The 13262-nt window shown below is 53.2% G+C and overlaps 1 protein-coding gene across 2 annotated transcripts in view; it reads right to left on the reverse strand.

The window, feature by feature from the left end:
• The window catches only part of TLK2 (tousled like kinase 2), a 1564653-nt gene that overhangs the window by 105200 nt on the left and 1446191 nt on the right, over positions 1 to 13262 (reverse strand). The window lies entirely within an intron of this gene.

A 13262-nucleotide genomic window follows, 5' to 3' on the forward strand; every position in this document is an offset into this window, starting at 1 on the left:
AACATACCCTTGGTACCATATACTAGGAAGTTAAAGGTACCTAGCCTATGCCAATTGAATACAGCTAATGAAACATAACCGTTTGAGGTCAGGGCACTGAGGTCTGGTTAGCAGGCTTCGGTGCACTCTCATAGTCGAAAAACCAGCAGCATTAGTCTAAACACGTGGGGGTGACCATATAAAAAGAGGCATTTTCTCAAACCTTGCACTTTGTTCTTTGATTGCTTAGAATCTCTTGGGTTGCCGCAATTAGCTCTCTGACACAATTTAGATTTTGCACACTCTGGCAGAGAATTTCCAGAACTCATTTGACCAAATGGTATTGAATAACCAGGATTGCAATCTAGTCTGTATGCTACGTATTGTGTTGGTTGGGCTACAGGCACTAGTGTTGTTATCCTTGGATGCACGGTAGTAGATTTTCCAGGGATATTCAAACTTCACTCAGACATGCCCTTTAATGGGGCCCAGACTATTTGGTGAAAAAGGCAGACGAAGCCTTAGAATGCGCTTAAATGAGCAGATCAATGGCTAGTTTTCTGTGTTTATATTACCCTACTCAGCAAGGTTACACGCAGTATCAGAAGTTCTGAGGATACTTAAGGGGAAATTCCCATGGCCAGAAGCAAACCCTGCAGCATGTCAAGCCTTTTTGCGGCCCCAAAGGCAGGAGCGGGGTAGAAGTATGGCCATCACTAGCTGGACGCTTCCTCCGCTTGGCCAGTCGTTGCCAAGCTGCTTTAGTTTTCCCTCCACTAGCAATTTGGGAGCTGTTAGGGGGCAGGATTTCACAAGGTCTTCCTGTAAAGTGTGCATTTAAGTCAAACCAATGGGTCGAGAGGAGTATAGGATTCTACTCCTGATAATTCCTGGTGAACAACAAAGCAGAGGGACTGAGGCCAATTTTGAACCTCAGGATGCTGAAAGTCTTTCTCTGGAAGGAAAAATTAAAATTGTTAATGGTTGCCCAGATACTGTTAGCCTAGACATGGACGGTGTCCTTAGACTTGCAGGAAGTGTGCTTCCATGAGTCAATCCTGTAGCGCAAAGGAAGTACATCTCAGGTTCATATTTGGGTCCAAACAATTTCAATTCACTCTCCTACCGTTTTGTCTTACCCTTGCACCCCAAGGTGCTCTCTACAGTCATGTTGGTGTTAGCTTTTTATGTTTGTTTGACCGGGAAACAAGTATTTCCATACCTCATCGACTTTGAAGGGAGGCCCATCAGAGTTAGTTGTGGCCTACCTACAGGAGACAGTAATGCAGCTGTCCACTATGGGGTTTTCAATCGACAAATCTATGCAGAGGACTCACAACATATTTCCGGATATAATTGCTTTGAAGGCCCTTCAGTCCCCAAAATGAGTCTGAGACATTCGGCCTTTGATCTCTATGTTTCAGGTGGAAGCATGTGCTCCACCCCTGATGTTTCTAAGGCTTCTGAGGTTCTCAGCTTTGTGCATCTTGTAATTACATCACACCCATAGGCATGTACGGGCCCTCTAGTAGAATCGAACAAGTTACTTTCCATCGGTAACAATGTATATGTAAGAGACATAGATTAGTTATGGATTCCTCACCTTAGAATTGCCCCCAGGTGTCAGACTGAGTCCGGAGAATATTTTCCGCAGCAGTTCCTCTGCACGTCGATAGGTGGTGTCGGTCGACTCTGCATCCATCATTGGTGTCGTGGTTGCCGGAATGACAAAGCGGTATCTTAGACACCGCCCTCAGGCGCAGACGTCAGTTCTTTACAGGACATTCCACGCCTGAAGCGCAGAGCCATGCAAAAGACTGACCACTGGTGCACAAAAACTAGGACCCTGAAAGGGAGTCCCTTACACTAGAAGTCAGTTCGCAGAACGGGGAGGATGGGTGGGGTGGTGAGGAATCCATAACTAATATATTTCTCTTACATATATATCGTTACCGAAGGTAAGTAACTTGTTTATCAGAAAGAGACAGTTATGGATTCATCACCTTAGAATAGATACCCCAGCAATACCAACCCCAGTGGTGGGTCTGCAAACCAAGTTCACACCAGAAAGTCCTGGAGAACCGAAGGGCCGAAGAAGCTGTCTCTCCGGACTTGGCTGTCCAGGGAGTAGTGTTTGGTGAACGTGTGCAGTGAAGCCCACGTAGCTGCCTGGCAGATGTCATGAAGGGGGACTCCAAGCACCAAAGCTGTAGTGGCAGCTGTCGCCTTGGTGGAATGGGCGCGCAGTCCTACCGGAGGCTCTTTTTTCGCCAAGGAATAACAGATTTTCATGCAAAGGAAGACCCATCGAGAGCTGGTCTGTTTTTGCACAGCCGGACCTTTCTTGGCGCCCACGTAGCCAAAGAGTTGGTCATCCCCCCGGAATTGTCTTGTACGATCCAGATAGAAGGAAAGCTCCCATTTTGGATCCAGACAATGGAGCTGCTCTTCCTCTTTAGAAGGGTGACGAGGTGAAAAAAGGTGGGCACAGTGATGGTCTATCCTATGTGGAAAGAGGTAACCACTTAGGGAAGGAAAGAAGGCCTAGTGTGAAGGACAACCATGTCCGAATGAACAGCCAAGAAAGGAGGCTCCGAAGAAAGGGCTTGAAGCTGATTAAACTCATCCTGTGAGCAGAGGTGATGGCAACCAAGAAGGCAGTTTTCAAAGTTAAAAGTCGGAGAGGATAACTATGTAGCAGCTCAAAGGGAGCACACATGAGATAAGTCAGAACCAAGTTCAAGTCCCACTGAGGTATTACAAAAGGAATAGGAGGGAGGAGATGAGTAATGCCCTTAAGGAATCGATTTGAAAACAGAAGGTTGATCAGGAAGCCTAAGGAGAGGAGTTGGCCAAACGGCTAGGGCGGTTGACCTCAAATCTGGGGAACTGGGTTCGAGTCTCGGCAATGACGCTAAGCATCCTGTGATTCTGGGCAAATCACTTAATCTCCCCGTGCCGAACAAAAATGAATGTGTCCACATGTAATGCAACTGGTGCTATATAAAGCGCTCTGATACCCGATTCGGGTCAAGTTATAGCCCTTAAGAGTGCCCAGAGCAGAGCCCTGCTGGGCCAAAGACAGGAGGAACAAGAGTACCTCAGAAAGGGGGGCAGAAAGGGGATCCACAGATTTTGCTGTACAACATGCCACAAATGTATTCCGCCTGTAGGCGTATAACGATTCAGTGGAGGGACGACTGGCTGCCAGACTGATATCACAGACTTCAGGAGGCAAGTCAAACGAATCAATTGTCGCCGCTCAATCTCCACACCTGTAGGTGGAGGCTGGACAGATCCGGGTGGAGGACCGTCCCCTGATGCTGCGACAGAAGATCCTCCTGAAGAGGCAGTCGGATCGGGGGATCCATGCTCATACTGAGTAGCTCAGGATATCAAACTCTTCGAGCCAAGTCCGTTGCCACAAGAATGACTTAGGCCCAGTTGCTCCTGATCTTCAGCGCTCTGGTTAGAAGTGGTATAGGCAGAAAGGCGTACAATAGACCGCAGCTCCACTAGCGACGAAAAGCGTCGCCGAACGAGTGCCGCCTTGGAAATTCCAATGCGCAGAACTGCTGACATTGCGCGTTCTGTTCGGTGGCGAAAAGATCTAACCAAGGCTCTCTGTCGAAAGAGACCTTGCACCACCTCCGAGTGAAGACGTCATTCATGATCCATCAGGCACCGGCGTCTGAGTTTGTCCGCCCTGTGCTGTTCAAAGAACCTGCCAGGTGTTGAACTGTCAAAGAAATGCCTTGACGTTCCAAGCATTACCAGAGGCGAAGAGCCTCCTGACATAGGGTCCATGACCACACCTCGCCCTGTTTGTTGCAATACCACATGGCGGTGGTGTTATCTGTGAACACCTGCACCACCTTCCCTTTGACAGAGGGAAAGAATGCCTTCAGTGCAAGAAGGATTGCCCAAAGCTCCAGAAGGTTGATATGGAGCCGGGACTCCGCTGGAGACCAGAGGCCCCTGATCTCCACCTCTCTCATGTGGCCGCTCCATCCCAGGAGGGACGCATCCGTCACCTCTGTGTGCTCCGGTTGGGGAAGGGAGAGGGATCTGCCGCTGACCCAATGTAGATTCGTGAGCCACCACTACAATTGTTGTGCAGTGCCCTCAGAGATCTGGACGTAGTCGGACAGGTGGAGAAGTGTGGCTCAATGGTTAGAGAGGCAGACCCTGATGCAGAGGTCTAGCCCGGGACCAGGGTTCAACACCCCGCCTCGGCGGGTCTTGGGCTCAAAAATTCCACGGACCTGATAATTCTCGCCTCGGTGCCTATTCCAATCATGGAGTCCCACTCTGCAACTCTGGGCAATAGCTTGCTTAATCTCCACAACGGCCCCCACAACGCTAAGGATGCCTGGCCTCCACCTTGGGGGTGCCCAGGAGTGGACACCTCACAGGGAAAGCCAGGATGGGTTCCACAGCGTTATTCGTACAAGCGCCTTGAGACCCTTGCGGGAGAGTAGTGCGCTATACAAGTATCAATTTACATTTACCCTGATGCTGCGCCCACTGGAACTTCAGGTCGCATTGCAGAGCCCGCATATGCCATCTGGCATGGTTGGTGAGCAGGATCCAGGAGGCCCAGCCTCAAGGTCGTCCTGACCGAAACCCGGGACATGGGCTGAAAGATCGAAATCATAGCACGAATGTCCCAGACTCGCTGTTCGGGAGGACAGACCCTAAACTGCGCCGTGTCCTGAACTGCTCCAATGAAGAGGAACTTCTGAGAGTGGATCAGGTGTGACTTCGGTACGTAGATGGAGAACTCCAGCAAATGCAGGAGGTCGGCCATAGTCTGGAGGTGAGAGACGACTGTTTGGGACGAGCCCGCCTTCAACAACCAGTCGTCGAGATAGGGGAAGACTGAAACCCCTGATCTGCGCAGATGCACTGCGACCACCGCAATAACTTTCGTGAACACCAGAGGGGCGCTTGTAAGGCCAAAGGGGAGCACGGTGAACTGAAAATGCTCCTGCCCTACCATGAATCGCAGGTAACGCCGGTGAGCCGGCCGGGGATATGAAAATAGGCGTCCTGCAGGTCCAACGTTACCAACCAGTCTTGCTGGTCCAGGGCAGACCGGACCTGAGCAAGTGTGAGCATCTTTAACTTCTCCTTCCGGAGGAAGCGAATGACATTTCGAAGGTCCAAGATAGGATGCAGGCCTTTGTCCTTCTTTGGAACCAAGAAGTAGTGGGATTAACAACCACAACCTACGTCTGGCGTCGGAACGCGCTCAATGGACCCCTTGGCCAAGAGGGCCATAACTTCCTGCTGGAGAAGTGTCAAGTGATCCCCTGACATGCAGTGGTACTGTGGTGGCATGACTGGAGGGGTAGTCCCGAAGGGGAGGGAGTAGCCCCATCGGAACTGTTGCAGAACCCACCTGTCCGATTTGATGGTACGCCAGTGGTGGAAGTGATGGGGAATCCTGCCTGGTCGGCCTGAAACACCGGACTAGGAAGATTTGGAGGTAGGGGCTGCAGGGGGGTTGGTGGACAGACCCGCATGCTGGCCCCGTGACCCCACCTCTGCGGGTCCAATGTCTGCGGCTGCGCTGAGACTGTTGCTGCGCAGGCCTGTGGCTATGAAACGAACATACTTGGCGCCCCTTCCTTAGCCACGAAAGGAGCAAAAAGCAGAAGAGGAAAGAGTGCCTGTGACCGAAAGGCCTTAGGACTTGGCTGTAGCCTGTGAGTTCTTAAAACGTTCCAATGCACAGTCTGCTTTATCGCTGAACAGGCGAGTGCCATCAAAGAGCATGTCCATCAACGTGTTCTGGACATCCCCAGAAAAGCCAGTCGTCCTCAGCCAGGCGTGACGGCGTAGCGCCACTGTCATTAAAATTGCCATGCCCAGCGAGTCAGCAGTGTCAAGACCACAATGGATGGTGAACATGGCTGCGTCTCTCCCCTCAGCAATAGCTTGGGAAAGTATTGTCGAAGCCTGCACCGGACGCTGAGGCAGCACCTGCATAACCGTATCCCAGACAGAATGGGAGTAACGGCCCAAGAGACATGCGGTGTTCACAGACCGCAAGCCTGAACTAGCAGAAGAGAAAATGTTCTTACCAAATTGCTCCAGTTTCTTGGATTCCCTGTCCGGAGGTGCGGAAGGGAATGTGCTTAGGGAAGCAGAGGCTTGGACAACCAAGCTCTCGGGGTGGGGTGTTGGGAGAGGAAAACGGGGTCACCCGGGGCTGGGCGATGTCGTTGGACCACGTTCTTGTCCACAGGAGCCCCTGTGTTGGGCCTGGACTAAATGCCCAAAAGAACGTCTGAGAATGTGTTGTTAAACGGCAGCCACGGCTCCATAGTAGCCGAAGCACCACTGTCAGGAGATTAGTCCTGATGGCCACAGTAGGGAGTTGAAGGTGTAGAGCCTCGGCTGCCCTACGCAACACCATGAAATATGATCTACCCTCCTCCGTAGCCACGGTAGAAGGAGATAGTGTGCCAAGTTCCGGAGCATATTACTAGTCACCTGCATCCCCTGGATCCTCATTCCAGTCTGGGTCTAACTCGCATTGGGGCCGCGAGAGGGTCCTCAGACACCTCCCAGTCCTCCCCGACGTCATCTCAGAGACTACGATGCCAGCGACGAAAGCGGAGCCGCCCGACGACACCTACCGACGCACAGGGGTAGTGCGGAAAACTTTCCGGATCCAGTCTGACATCTGGGGATATTCTGAGGTAAGGAATCTATCACTAACGTGTCTCTTTCAGATCCATCATGCACCTGCAGCTGAGTTTGTCCGCCCAGCATTCAGTTAACCTCCCCGTTGTTGAACCACCAGGGATATGCCCTGATGTTCCAGCCATGTCCAAAGACGGAGAGCCTCTTGACATAGGGTCCACGACCCCAGCACGCCTGGTTTGTTGCAGTACCACATGGCGTTGGTGTTGTCCGTGAACACCTGCACCACTCTTCCCCGGACAGAGGGAAGGAATGCTTTCAGTGCAAGACGGATCGCCAGAAGCTCCACAAGGTTGATGTGGGGCCCAGAATCCTGCCGGAGGCCAGAGGCCTCTGATCTCCGCCTCTCCCATGTGGCCACACATCCCTAGAAGTGATGCATAAATCACCACTGTGTACTCCGGTTGGGGAAGGGAGAGGGATCTGCGGTTGACCCAATACTGGTTCGTTAGCCACCACTGCAATTGACATGAAGGGCCCTCTGAGATCTGAACGCAATCGGACAGATGCTCCTGATGGTGTGCCCACTGAAACTTCAAGTCCCACTGCAGAGCCTGCATATGCCACCTGGCATGATCCACCAGCAGGATGCAGGAGGCCAAGAGGCCCAGCAGCCTCAGGGTCATTCTGACCGAAACCCAAAATAGAGGCTGAAAGATCATAATTGCCCGAATATCCTGGACTCGCTGCTCGGGAGGATAAGACCAACACTGCATCATGTCCAGAACCGCTCCGATGAAAAGGAGCTTCTGAGAAAGAATCAGGTGTGACTTCGGCACGTTTATGGTGAACCCCAGGGAGTGCAGGAGGTCCGCCGTAGTCTGGAGACACCTGACTGCGCAGATGAGCTACGACCACCGCCATCACTTTCGTGAACACCTGAGGGGTGCTGGTAAGGCCAAAGTTGAGCACGGTAAACTGAAAGTGCTCGTTTCCTACCGTGAACTGCAGGTAACGCCGGTGGGCCGGCAGTATAGGTATGTGAAAGTAAGCGTCCTCCAAGTCCAACGCTACCATCCAGTCTCCTGGGTCAAGGGCAGACATGACCTGATCTGGCGTCAACATTTTGAACTTCTCCTTCCGAAGGAAGAGGTTGACGTTCTGGAGATCCAAGATATAATGCAGGCCTCTGTCCTTCTTGGGCACCATAAAGTAGTGGGAATAGCAACCCTGACCTACTTTTGGGGCAGGAACTCGCCCTTGGCAAAGAGAGCACAAACTTCCCGTTGGAGAAGGGCCAGATGATCCTCCGACATGGGATGGTGCTGAGGAGACATGAATGGAGGGGTAGTCTCGAAGGGGAGGGAGTAGACCCTTCGGACTATTTGCAAAACCCACCAGACCGACGTAATGGTGTGCCAGTGGGGGAGGTGATGGCGTATCCTGCCGCCCACTGGTGATTGGTGGCCCTGAAAGGGCGGACTAGGAGGGTTTAGAGGCTGCTGCAGTGGGAGCGGTGGTGGACTGTCCCGCTCGCTGGCCCCTAGACCTACGGTGGAGGGTCCCACGTTCCCGCAGGGGCTGAAGAGCTTGCGCGGGCCTGTGGCTCTGGGCGGATCGTGGTTGGGTACCCCTTCTGTAGCCACGAAAGGGGTGAACAGCTGACTGCGCAGGGCGGATGGTGGAGAGGCCCAAGGACTTGGCAGCAGCCCGAGAGTCCTTGAAGCGCTCTAGTGCGTTGTCTGCTTTGTCGCCGAAAAGGCAACAGCCATCAAAAGGGTCCATAAGGGTAGCTTGGACATACCCAGAAAAACCAGTCGGCCTCAGCCAGGCGTAGTGTCGAAAGGCTACCGACGTTGAAATCGTTCTGCCTAGCGAGTCAGCGGTATCCAGTCCAGATACGATGGTGAGCTTGGCTGCGTCTCTCCCCTCGGCGACTGCGAGGGAGAGCACAGCCAGGACCTCCTCCGGGCACTGTGGCAGCACCTGCTCTACCGTATTCCACGCAGAATGGGTGTAACGGCCCAACAGACATGCAGCGTTCACCGACCGCAGTCCCAAGCTGGAGAGAGGACATTTCTTCTTCCCAAGATGGTCCAGTTTCTTGGATTCCCTATCAGGTGGTGCGTTAAGTAATGCACCTTTAGATGTAGAGGCTTGGACCACCAAGCTCTCAGGAGTGGGGTGTTGGGAGAGGAAAGTGGTGTTGCCCGGGGCAAGGCGGTTGTGTCAGGCAATCCCCCTATCCACAGGAGCCTCTGTGTTGCGCCTGGACCAGGTGCCCAAAAGGATGTCAATGAGAGCCTCATTAAACAGCAGCAGGGGCTCCGACGAGCTCGCTGCTGGTTGAAGAACCTCTGTCAAGAGGTTAGTTCTGACCGCCACTGTAGGTAGGTCTAAGTTGAGAGCCTCGGCCGCCCTACGCAACACCACTGGGTAAGAAGCTCCCTCCTCCGTAGCCACGGTATGAGGAGACAACATGACAAGGTCTGGGGAGGTGTACAGACCACTGGCATCCCCCAACTCCTATCTCCAGTCAGGATCATACTCCATCTGGTCAGTTAAATGGTCCAAAGACCCTTCTCAGTCCTCCTCACCCTTCTCTGGTTGCCAATCTGGCCTAAAAGAACCAGGGTGGAACAGGGGTACTAAAGAACACATCAGTGCAGGATTCGGCGTCGGTTCGACTCCGTGCCTATGTTGGGATGGAGGCCGGGGGTGACGCCGGCTGGGGACACAACCGGTGTCGGGTGAATCGATGCCGGCGAAGGTGTTATGAGTTCAACCAGCGCTGATCCAGGTTCAGGCCTGGATCCAAGGGTACCCTGCGGTGCCGGGGCCAAAGGTGCCAGCGTTGAAGGTCCAGGACCCTAAGCCGAGTCTGCAGGACACGAGGGAGCAACAGTGGAGTCGGGCTGCCCAAAGATGGCATGCATTGCTTCGTCGAAAGTTCAAAGCTGGGCAGGGGTCGGTCTGGGTCCCGGAAAGGGAAGGAAACTCAGAGCCGACCCTTCGGGCTCCATACGCGGAGCCACAGGAGGGGCACCACCCGCATCCCTTGTCACGTCGGCAGACGAACAGGGAGAAGTCTTACCTGAGGAGTGCAAAGACTTCGAAGACAAGTGGTGGCAGTCGTTTCTCGAACTCCCGCGCGACCAGGGACCTCGATCGGCACGGAGTCGACTGCCGGGCCTCGAGAAGCTTCCGGGACCGCTCCCACAAACACTTCGGATTCATGGTTCGGCAGTCGGAACACGACTTGGGACCGTGGTTGCGTTCCAGGCACCACAGGCACACGCGGTGTGGATCTGTTACTGACATCAGTTTTCGGCAGGAGCAGCAAGCCTTGAAACCGGGCATCCCTGACGTGGATCAGGAGTCGAAGAATCTAAAGCGGCGTCGAAAAAAGTCAAAAAGTGACTGGAGGTACCGGTCTCTCCGGATCTGCGCTGGCTGGCGTGGAAAAAGAATGAACTGACGTTACCGCGCGAGTGTGTCTAAGTAGCTACTGCAACGTCATACCAGCAACCACGGCCACCTTTGGACGCGCAGGGGTATTGCTGCAGAAAAATTCTCCGGATCCGGTCTGACGCCTGGGGGTAATTCACAAAGTAAGGAATCTATAACTAATTGTCTTTTTCAGATACGGTTGGTTAGCCACCACTGCAGATCCTGTGCAGTTCCCTTCGAGATCTGGACAATGTACGAGAGGTTCCCCTGATGCTGTGCCCACTGGAACATCCGTTCCCACTTGGCATGTGTCACTAGCAGGATGCGGGAGGTCATGAGGCCCAGCAGCCTCAGAGTCAGTCTCACTGAAATTCAGGATAGGGGCTGAAACATCGGTATCATAGGCTTAATATCCTGGACTCGCCGCTCGGGAGGATAGCATCAAAACTGCACTGAATCCAGAATGGCTCTACTGAAAGGGGGCATCTCAAAGGGAGTCAGGTGTGACTTCGGCACGTGGCTAGTGAACCCCACGAAAGCAGGATATTCGCCGTAGTCTGGAGGTGGAAGAGGAGTCTGGGGCGAGCTCACCTTCAAAAGTCGATCATCCAGATAGGGAAAGACTGGCACCCCTGATCTGGCAGATGAGCTGCGACCACCGCCATCACCTTGGTGAGGGGCTTTGTTAAGGCCAAAGGGGAGCATTGTGAATTGAAAGTGCTCGTCGCCTACCGTGACCTGCAGGTGGCGCCAATGGGCAGGCAGGACGGGAATGTGAAAATAAGCTTTCTGCAAGTTCAATGCTATCATCCAGTCTCATTGGTCTATTGCAGACAAGACCTGAACCAGAGTGAGCATTTTGAACTTTTCCTTTTTTAGGAAGTAGTCGAGAGCTCGCAGATCTGAATAGGAAGAAGGCCCTTGTCCTTTTTCGTGACCAGAAAGTAGCAAGAATAGCAATCACAGCCTACTTCTGGCGCCAGAACCCTTTCTAAGGCTCCTGTGGCCATGAGAGTCCTGACTTCCTCCTAAAGCAAATTCAGGCAGCTCTCCGTCAGCCGGTCGTAAGTCAGAGGCACGGAGGAAGGGGTAGTCTCAACGGCGAGGGAGTAGCCCCTTCTGAACATCTGAAGAATCCACTTGTCTGATGTGATGTTTTGACAGCGGTGGAGGTGATGGCTGATCCTGCCACCAACCGGCCACCCATGATCTTGAAGGGCCAGACAGGAAGGTTTAGAGGCTGCAGAAGGAGGAGTGGACTGACTGGACCTCTGGCCGCCTGACCCACGTGGCTGAAAGGGGCATTGCCCATGGCCACGCAGAGGTTGCTGAACTTGAACTGTATTGCGGCTGGGAAACGGCTGGTGTGGCTGAAAGCCCCTGACGTTGCCACAAAAGGGGGGAAAAGCAGACAGGGGATGGGTGGTCATCTTAAGGCCCAACGACTTTGCTGTAGCCCGTGAGTCCTTAAAGCACTCCCGGGCCATGTCTGCTTGGTCTTCGAAGAGACGGGTGCCATAAGGGAAGCATGGACATCCCCAGAAAAGCCAGAAGTTCTCAGCTAGGCGTGATGTCGAACAGCCACCATCAATGACATGGCTCTTCCCAGTGAGTTAGTGGTGTTAAGACCACAACGAATGGTGAACTTAGTTGCATCTCTCCCGTCTGATATCGCTTGGAAGAGAATGGTCCTGGGCCTCCTCCAGAACATGTGGTAGCACTTGTGCAACTGTTTTCCACAAAGAATCTGAGTAACTGCTCAATAAGGCATGCAGTGTTCACTGACCTCAAGGCTGGCGGAAGAAAAAAATCTTCTTGCCCCAGCTATCCAATCTCTTGGATTCCCTGTCCGGGGGTGTGGAAAGGAACGCGCCTTGTTAGGTAGGGGCCTGGATCACCAAGCTCTCAGGGGTAGAATGGTTGGTAAGGAAATTTGGGTCGCCTGGTGCAGGGCGATAGTAGAAAGTGACTGTACTATTCTCCGGAGCCCCTGTGCTGGGCATGGCCAGGCTTCCCATAAAAGGCCTTGTTGAAAGGCAAGAGGGGTTTCAAGGAGGAGACACCCAGCTTCCGGACCTGTCTCAAGATGTTTGTCTTGACTTCCACTGAAGGGACCTGCAGGTCGATGATCTCTGCTGCCCTTCTCACCACCCTAGCATATGAAGCTCTCTCATCTACATAGCCACAGTACAAGAAAGTAGGCCAGAATATGGGGAGGCATCCAGTCCACTGGCCTGACCCAAATCCTCATACCAGTCGATTTCATGCCCAGGCTGGTCTTGTAAAAGGGTCCAGCGACCCCCCCCTCCCCAATCATCCTCCATTCCTAGCCCCTCAAAATAAGGCTGAGGAACTGGCCTAGGACCCACGAGTGCCGTCGGTGCCAGAATCGGCATCAACAGGTGCCGATCCGGGTCGTCGGGTATAAGAATGGGCATGGCGGCGCCGGGGAAGGTTGCAGGGGCACAACCAGCGACGGTCCAAATCCACCACCGGATCCATTGGGGGGAATCGGCACAGCAGCCGCGGAACCCAATGGAGCTCCCTTTAAGCCTCTGGCGCACCGGGAGGGTCAGGTCACCGAAATAAGAGGCACATGGCGTCACAGAATTGTTCAAACTGGGTTTGGGGTTGCTACTGCTCCTGGAAAGGCATGGAAGTGTGGAGCAGAACCAGGAGCAGGTTACGCAGAATGAGGCCTAGTGCTTTGAGACAGCTCCTCATTGGCCGATGGATGTGAATAAGTTGGAGGGCACTTTGACTTCTTGTGTTTCTATTGCCTCTTACCTGAAGGACCTGATGACTTAGAGTGGGAGGACAGTGCTTGGACCTTCCTCTTGATGGAGACCAGTAACTATACCAAAGGTGAATGGCGTGGAGCCAAACACCGGGCCGCAAGCAGCATTAGGCCCCACTCCATCAAAGCCTTCGGAGCCACAGCCCGGCAGTCGGAGCACAGCTCTGAGTCGTGGTCGTGCTACAGGAACCAGAGATAAAGTGTGGATCCGTGACCAACATGGTACAATGGCAGGCGCTGCATGGTTTGAATACATAAGTCTTCTTCAACATTGAGGGAAAAAACAGACACACCAAAAATCAGCGACAAAACGTCAAAAAAAGCCTTTCAACAAACAACAGAGGCTAGCTGTCTTTAAGGCTCTGCGCTAGCTGGCTTAGAA

Source organism: Lissotriton helveticus, chromosome 5_1 (assembly GCF_964261635.1).
Source record: "Lissotriton helveticus chromosome 5_1, aLisHel1.1, whole genome shotgun sequence".
NCBI lineage: Eukaryota > Metazoa > Chordata > Amphibia > Caudata > Salamandridae > Lissotriton > Lissotriton helveticus.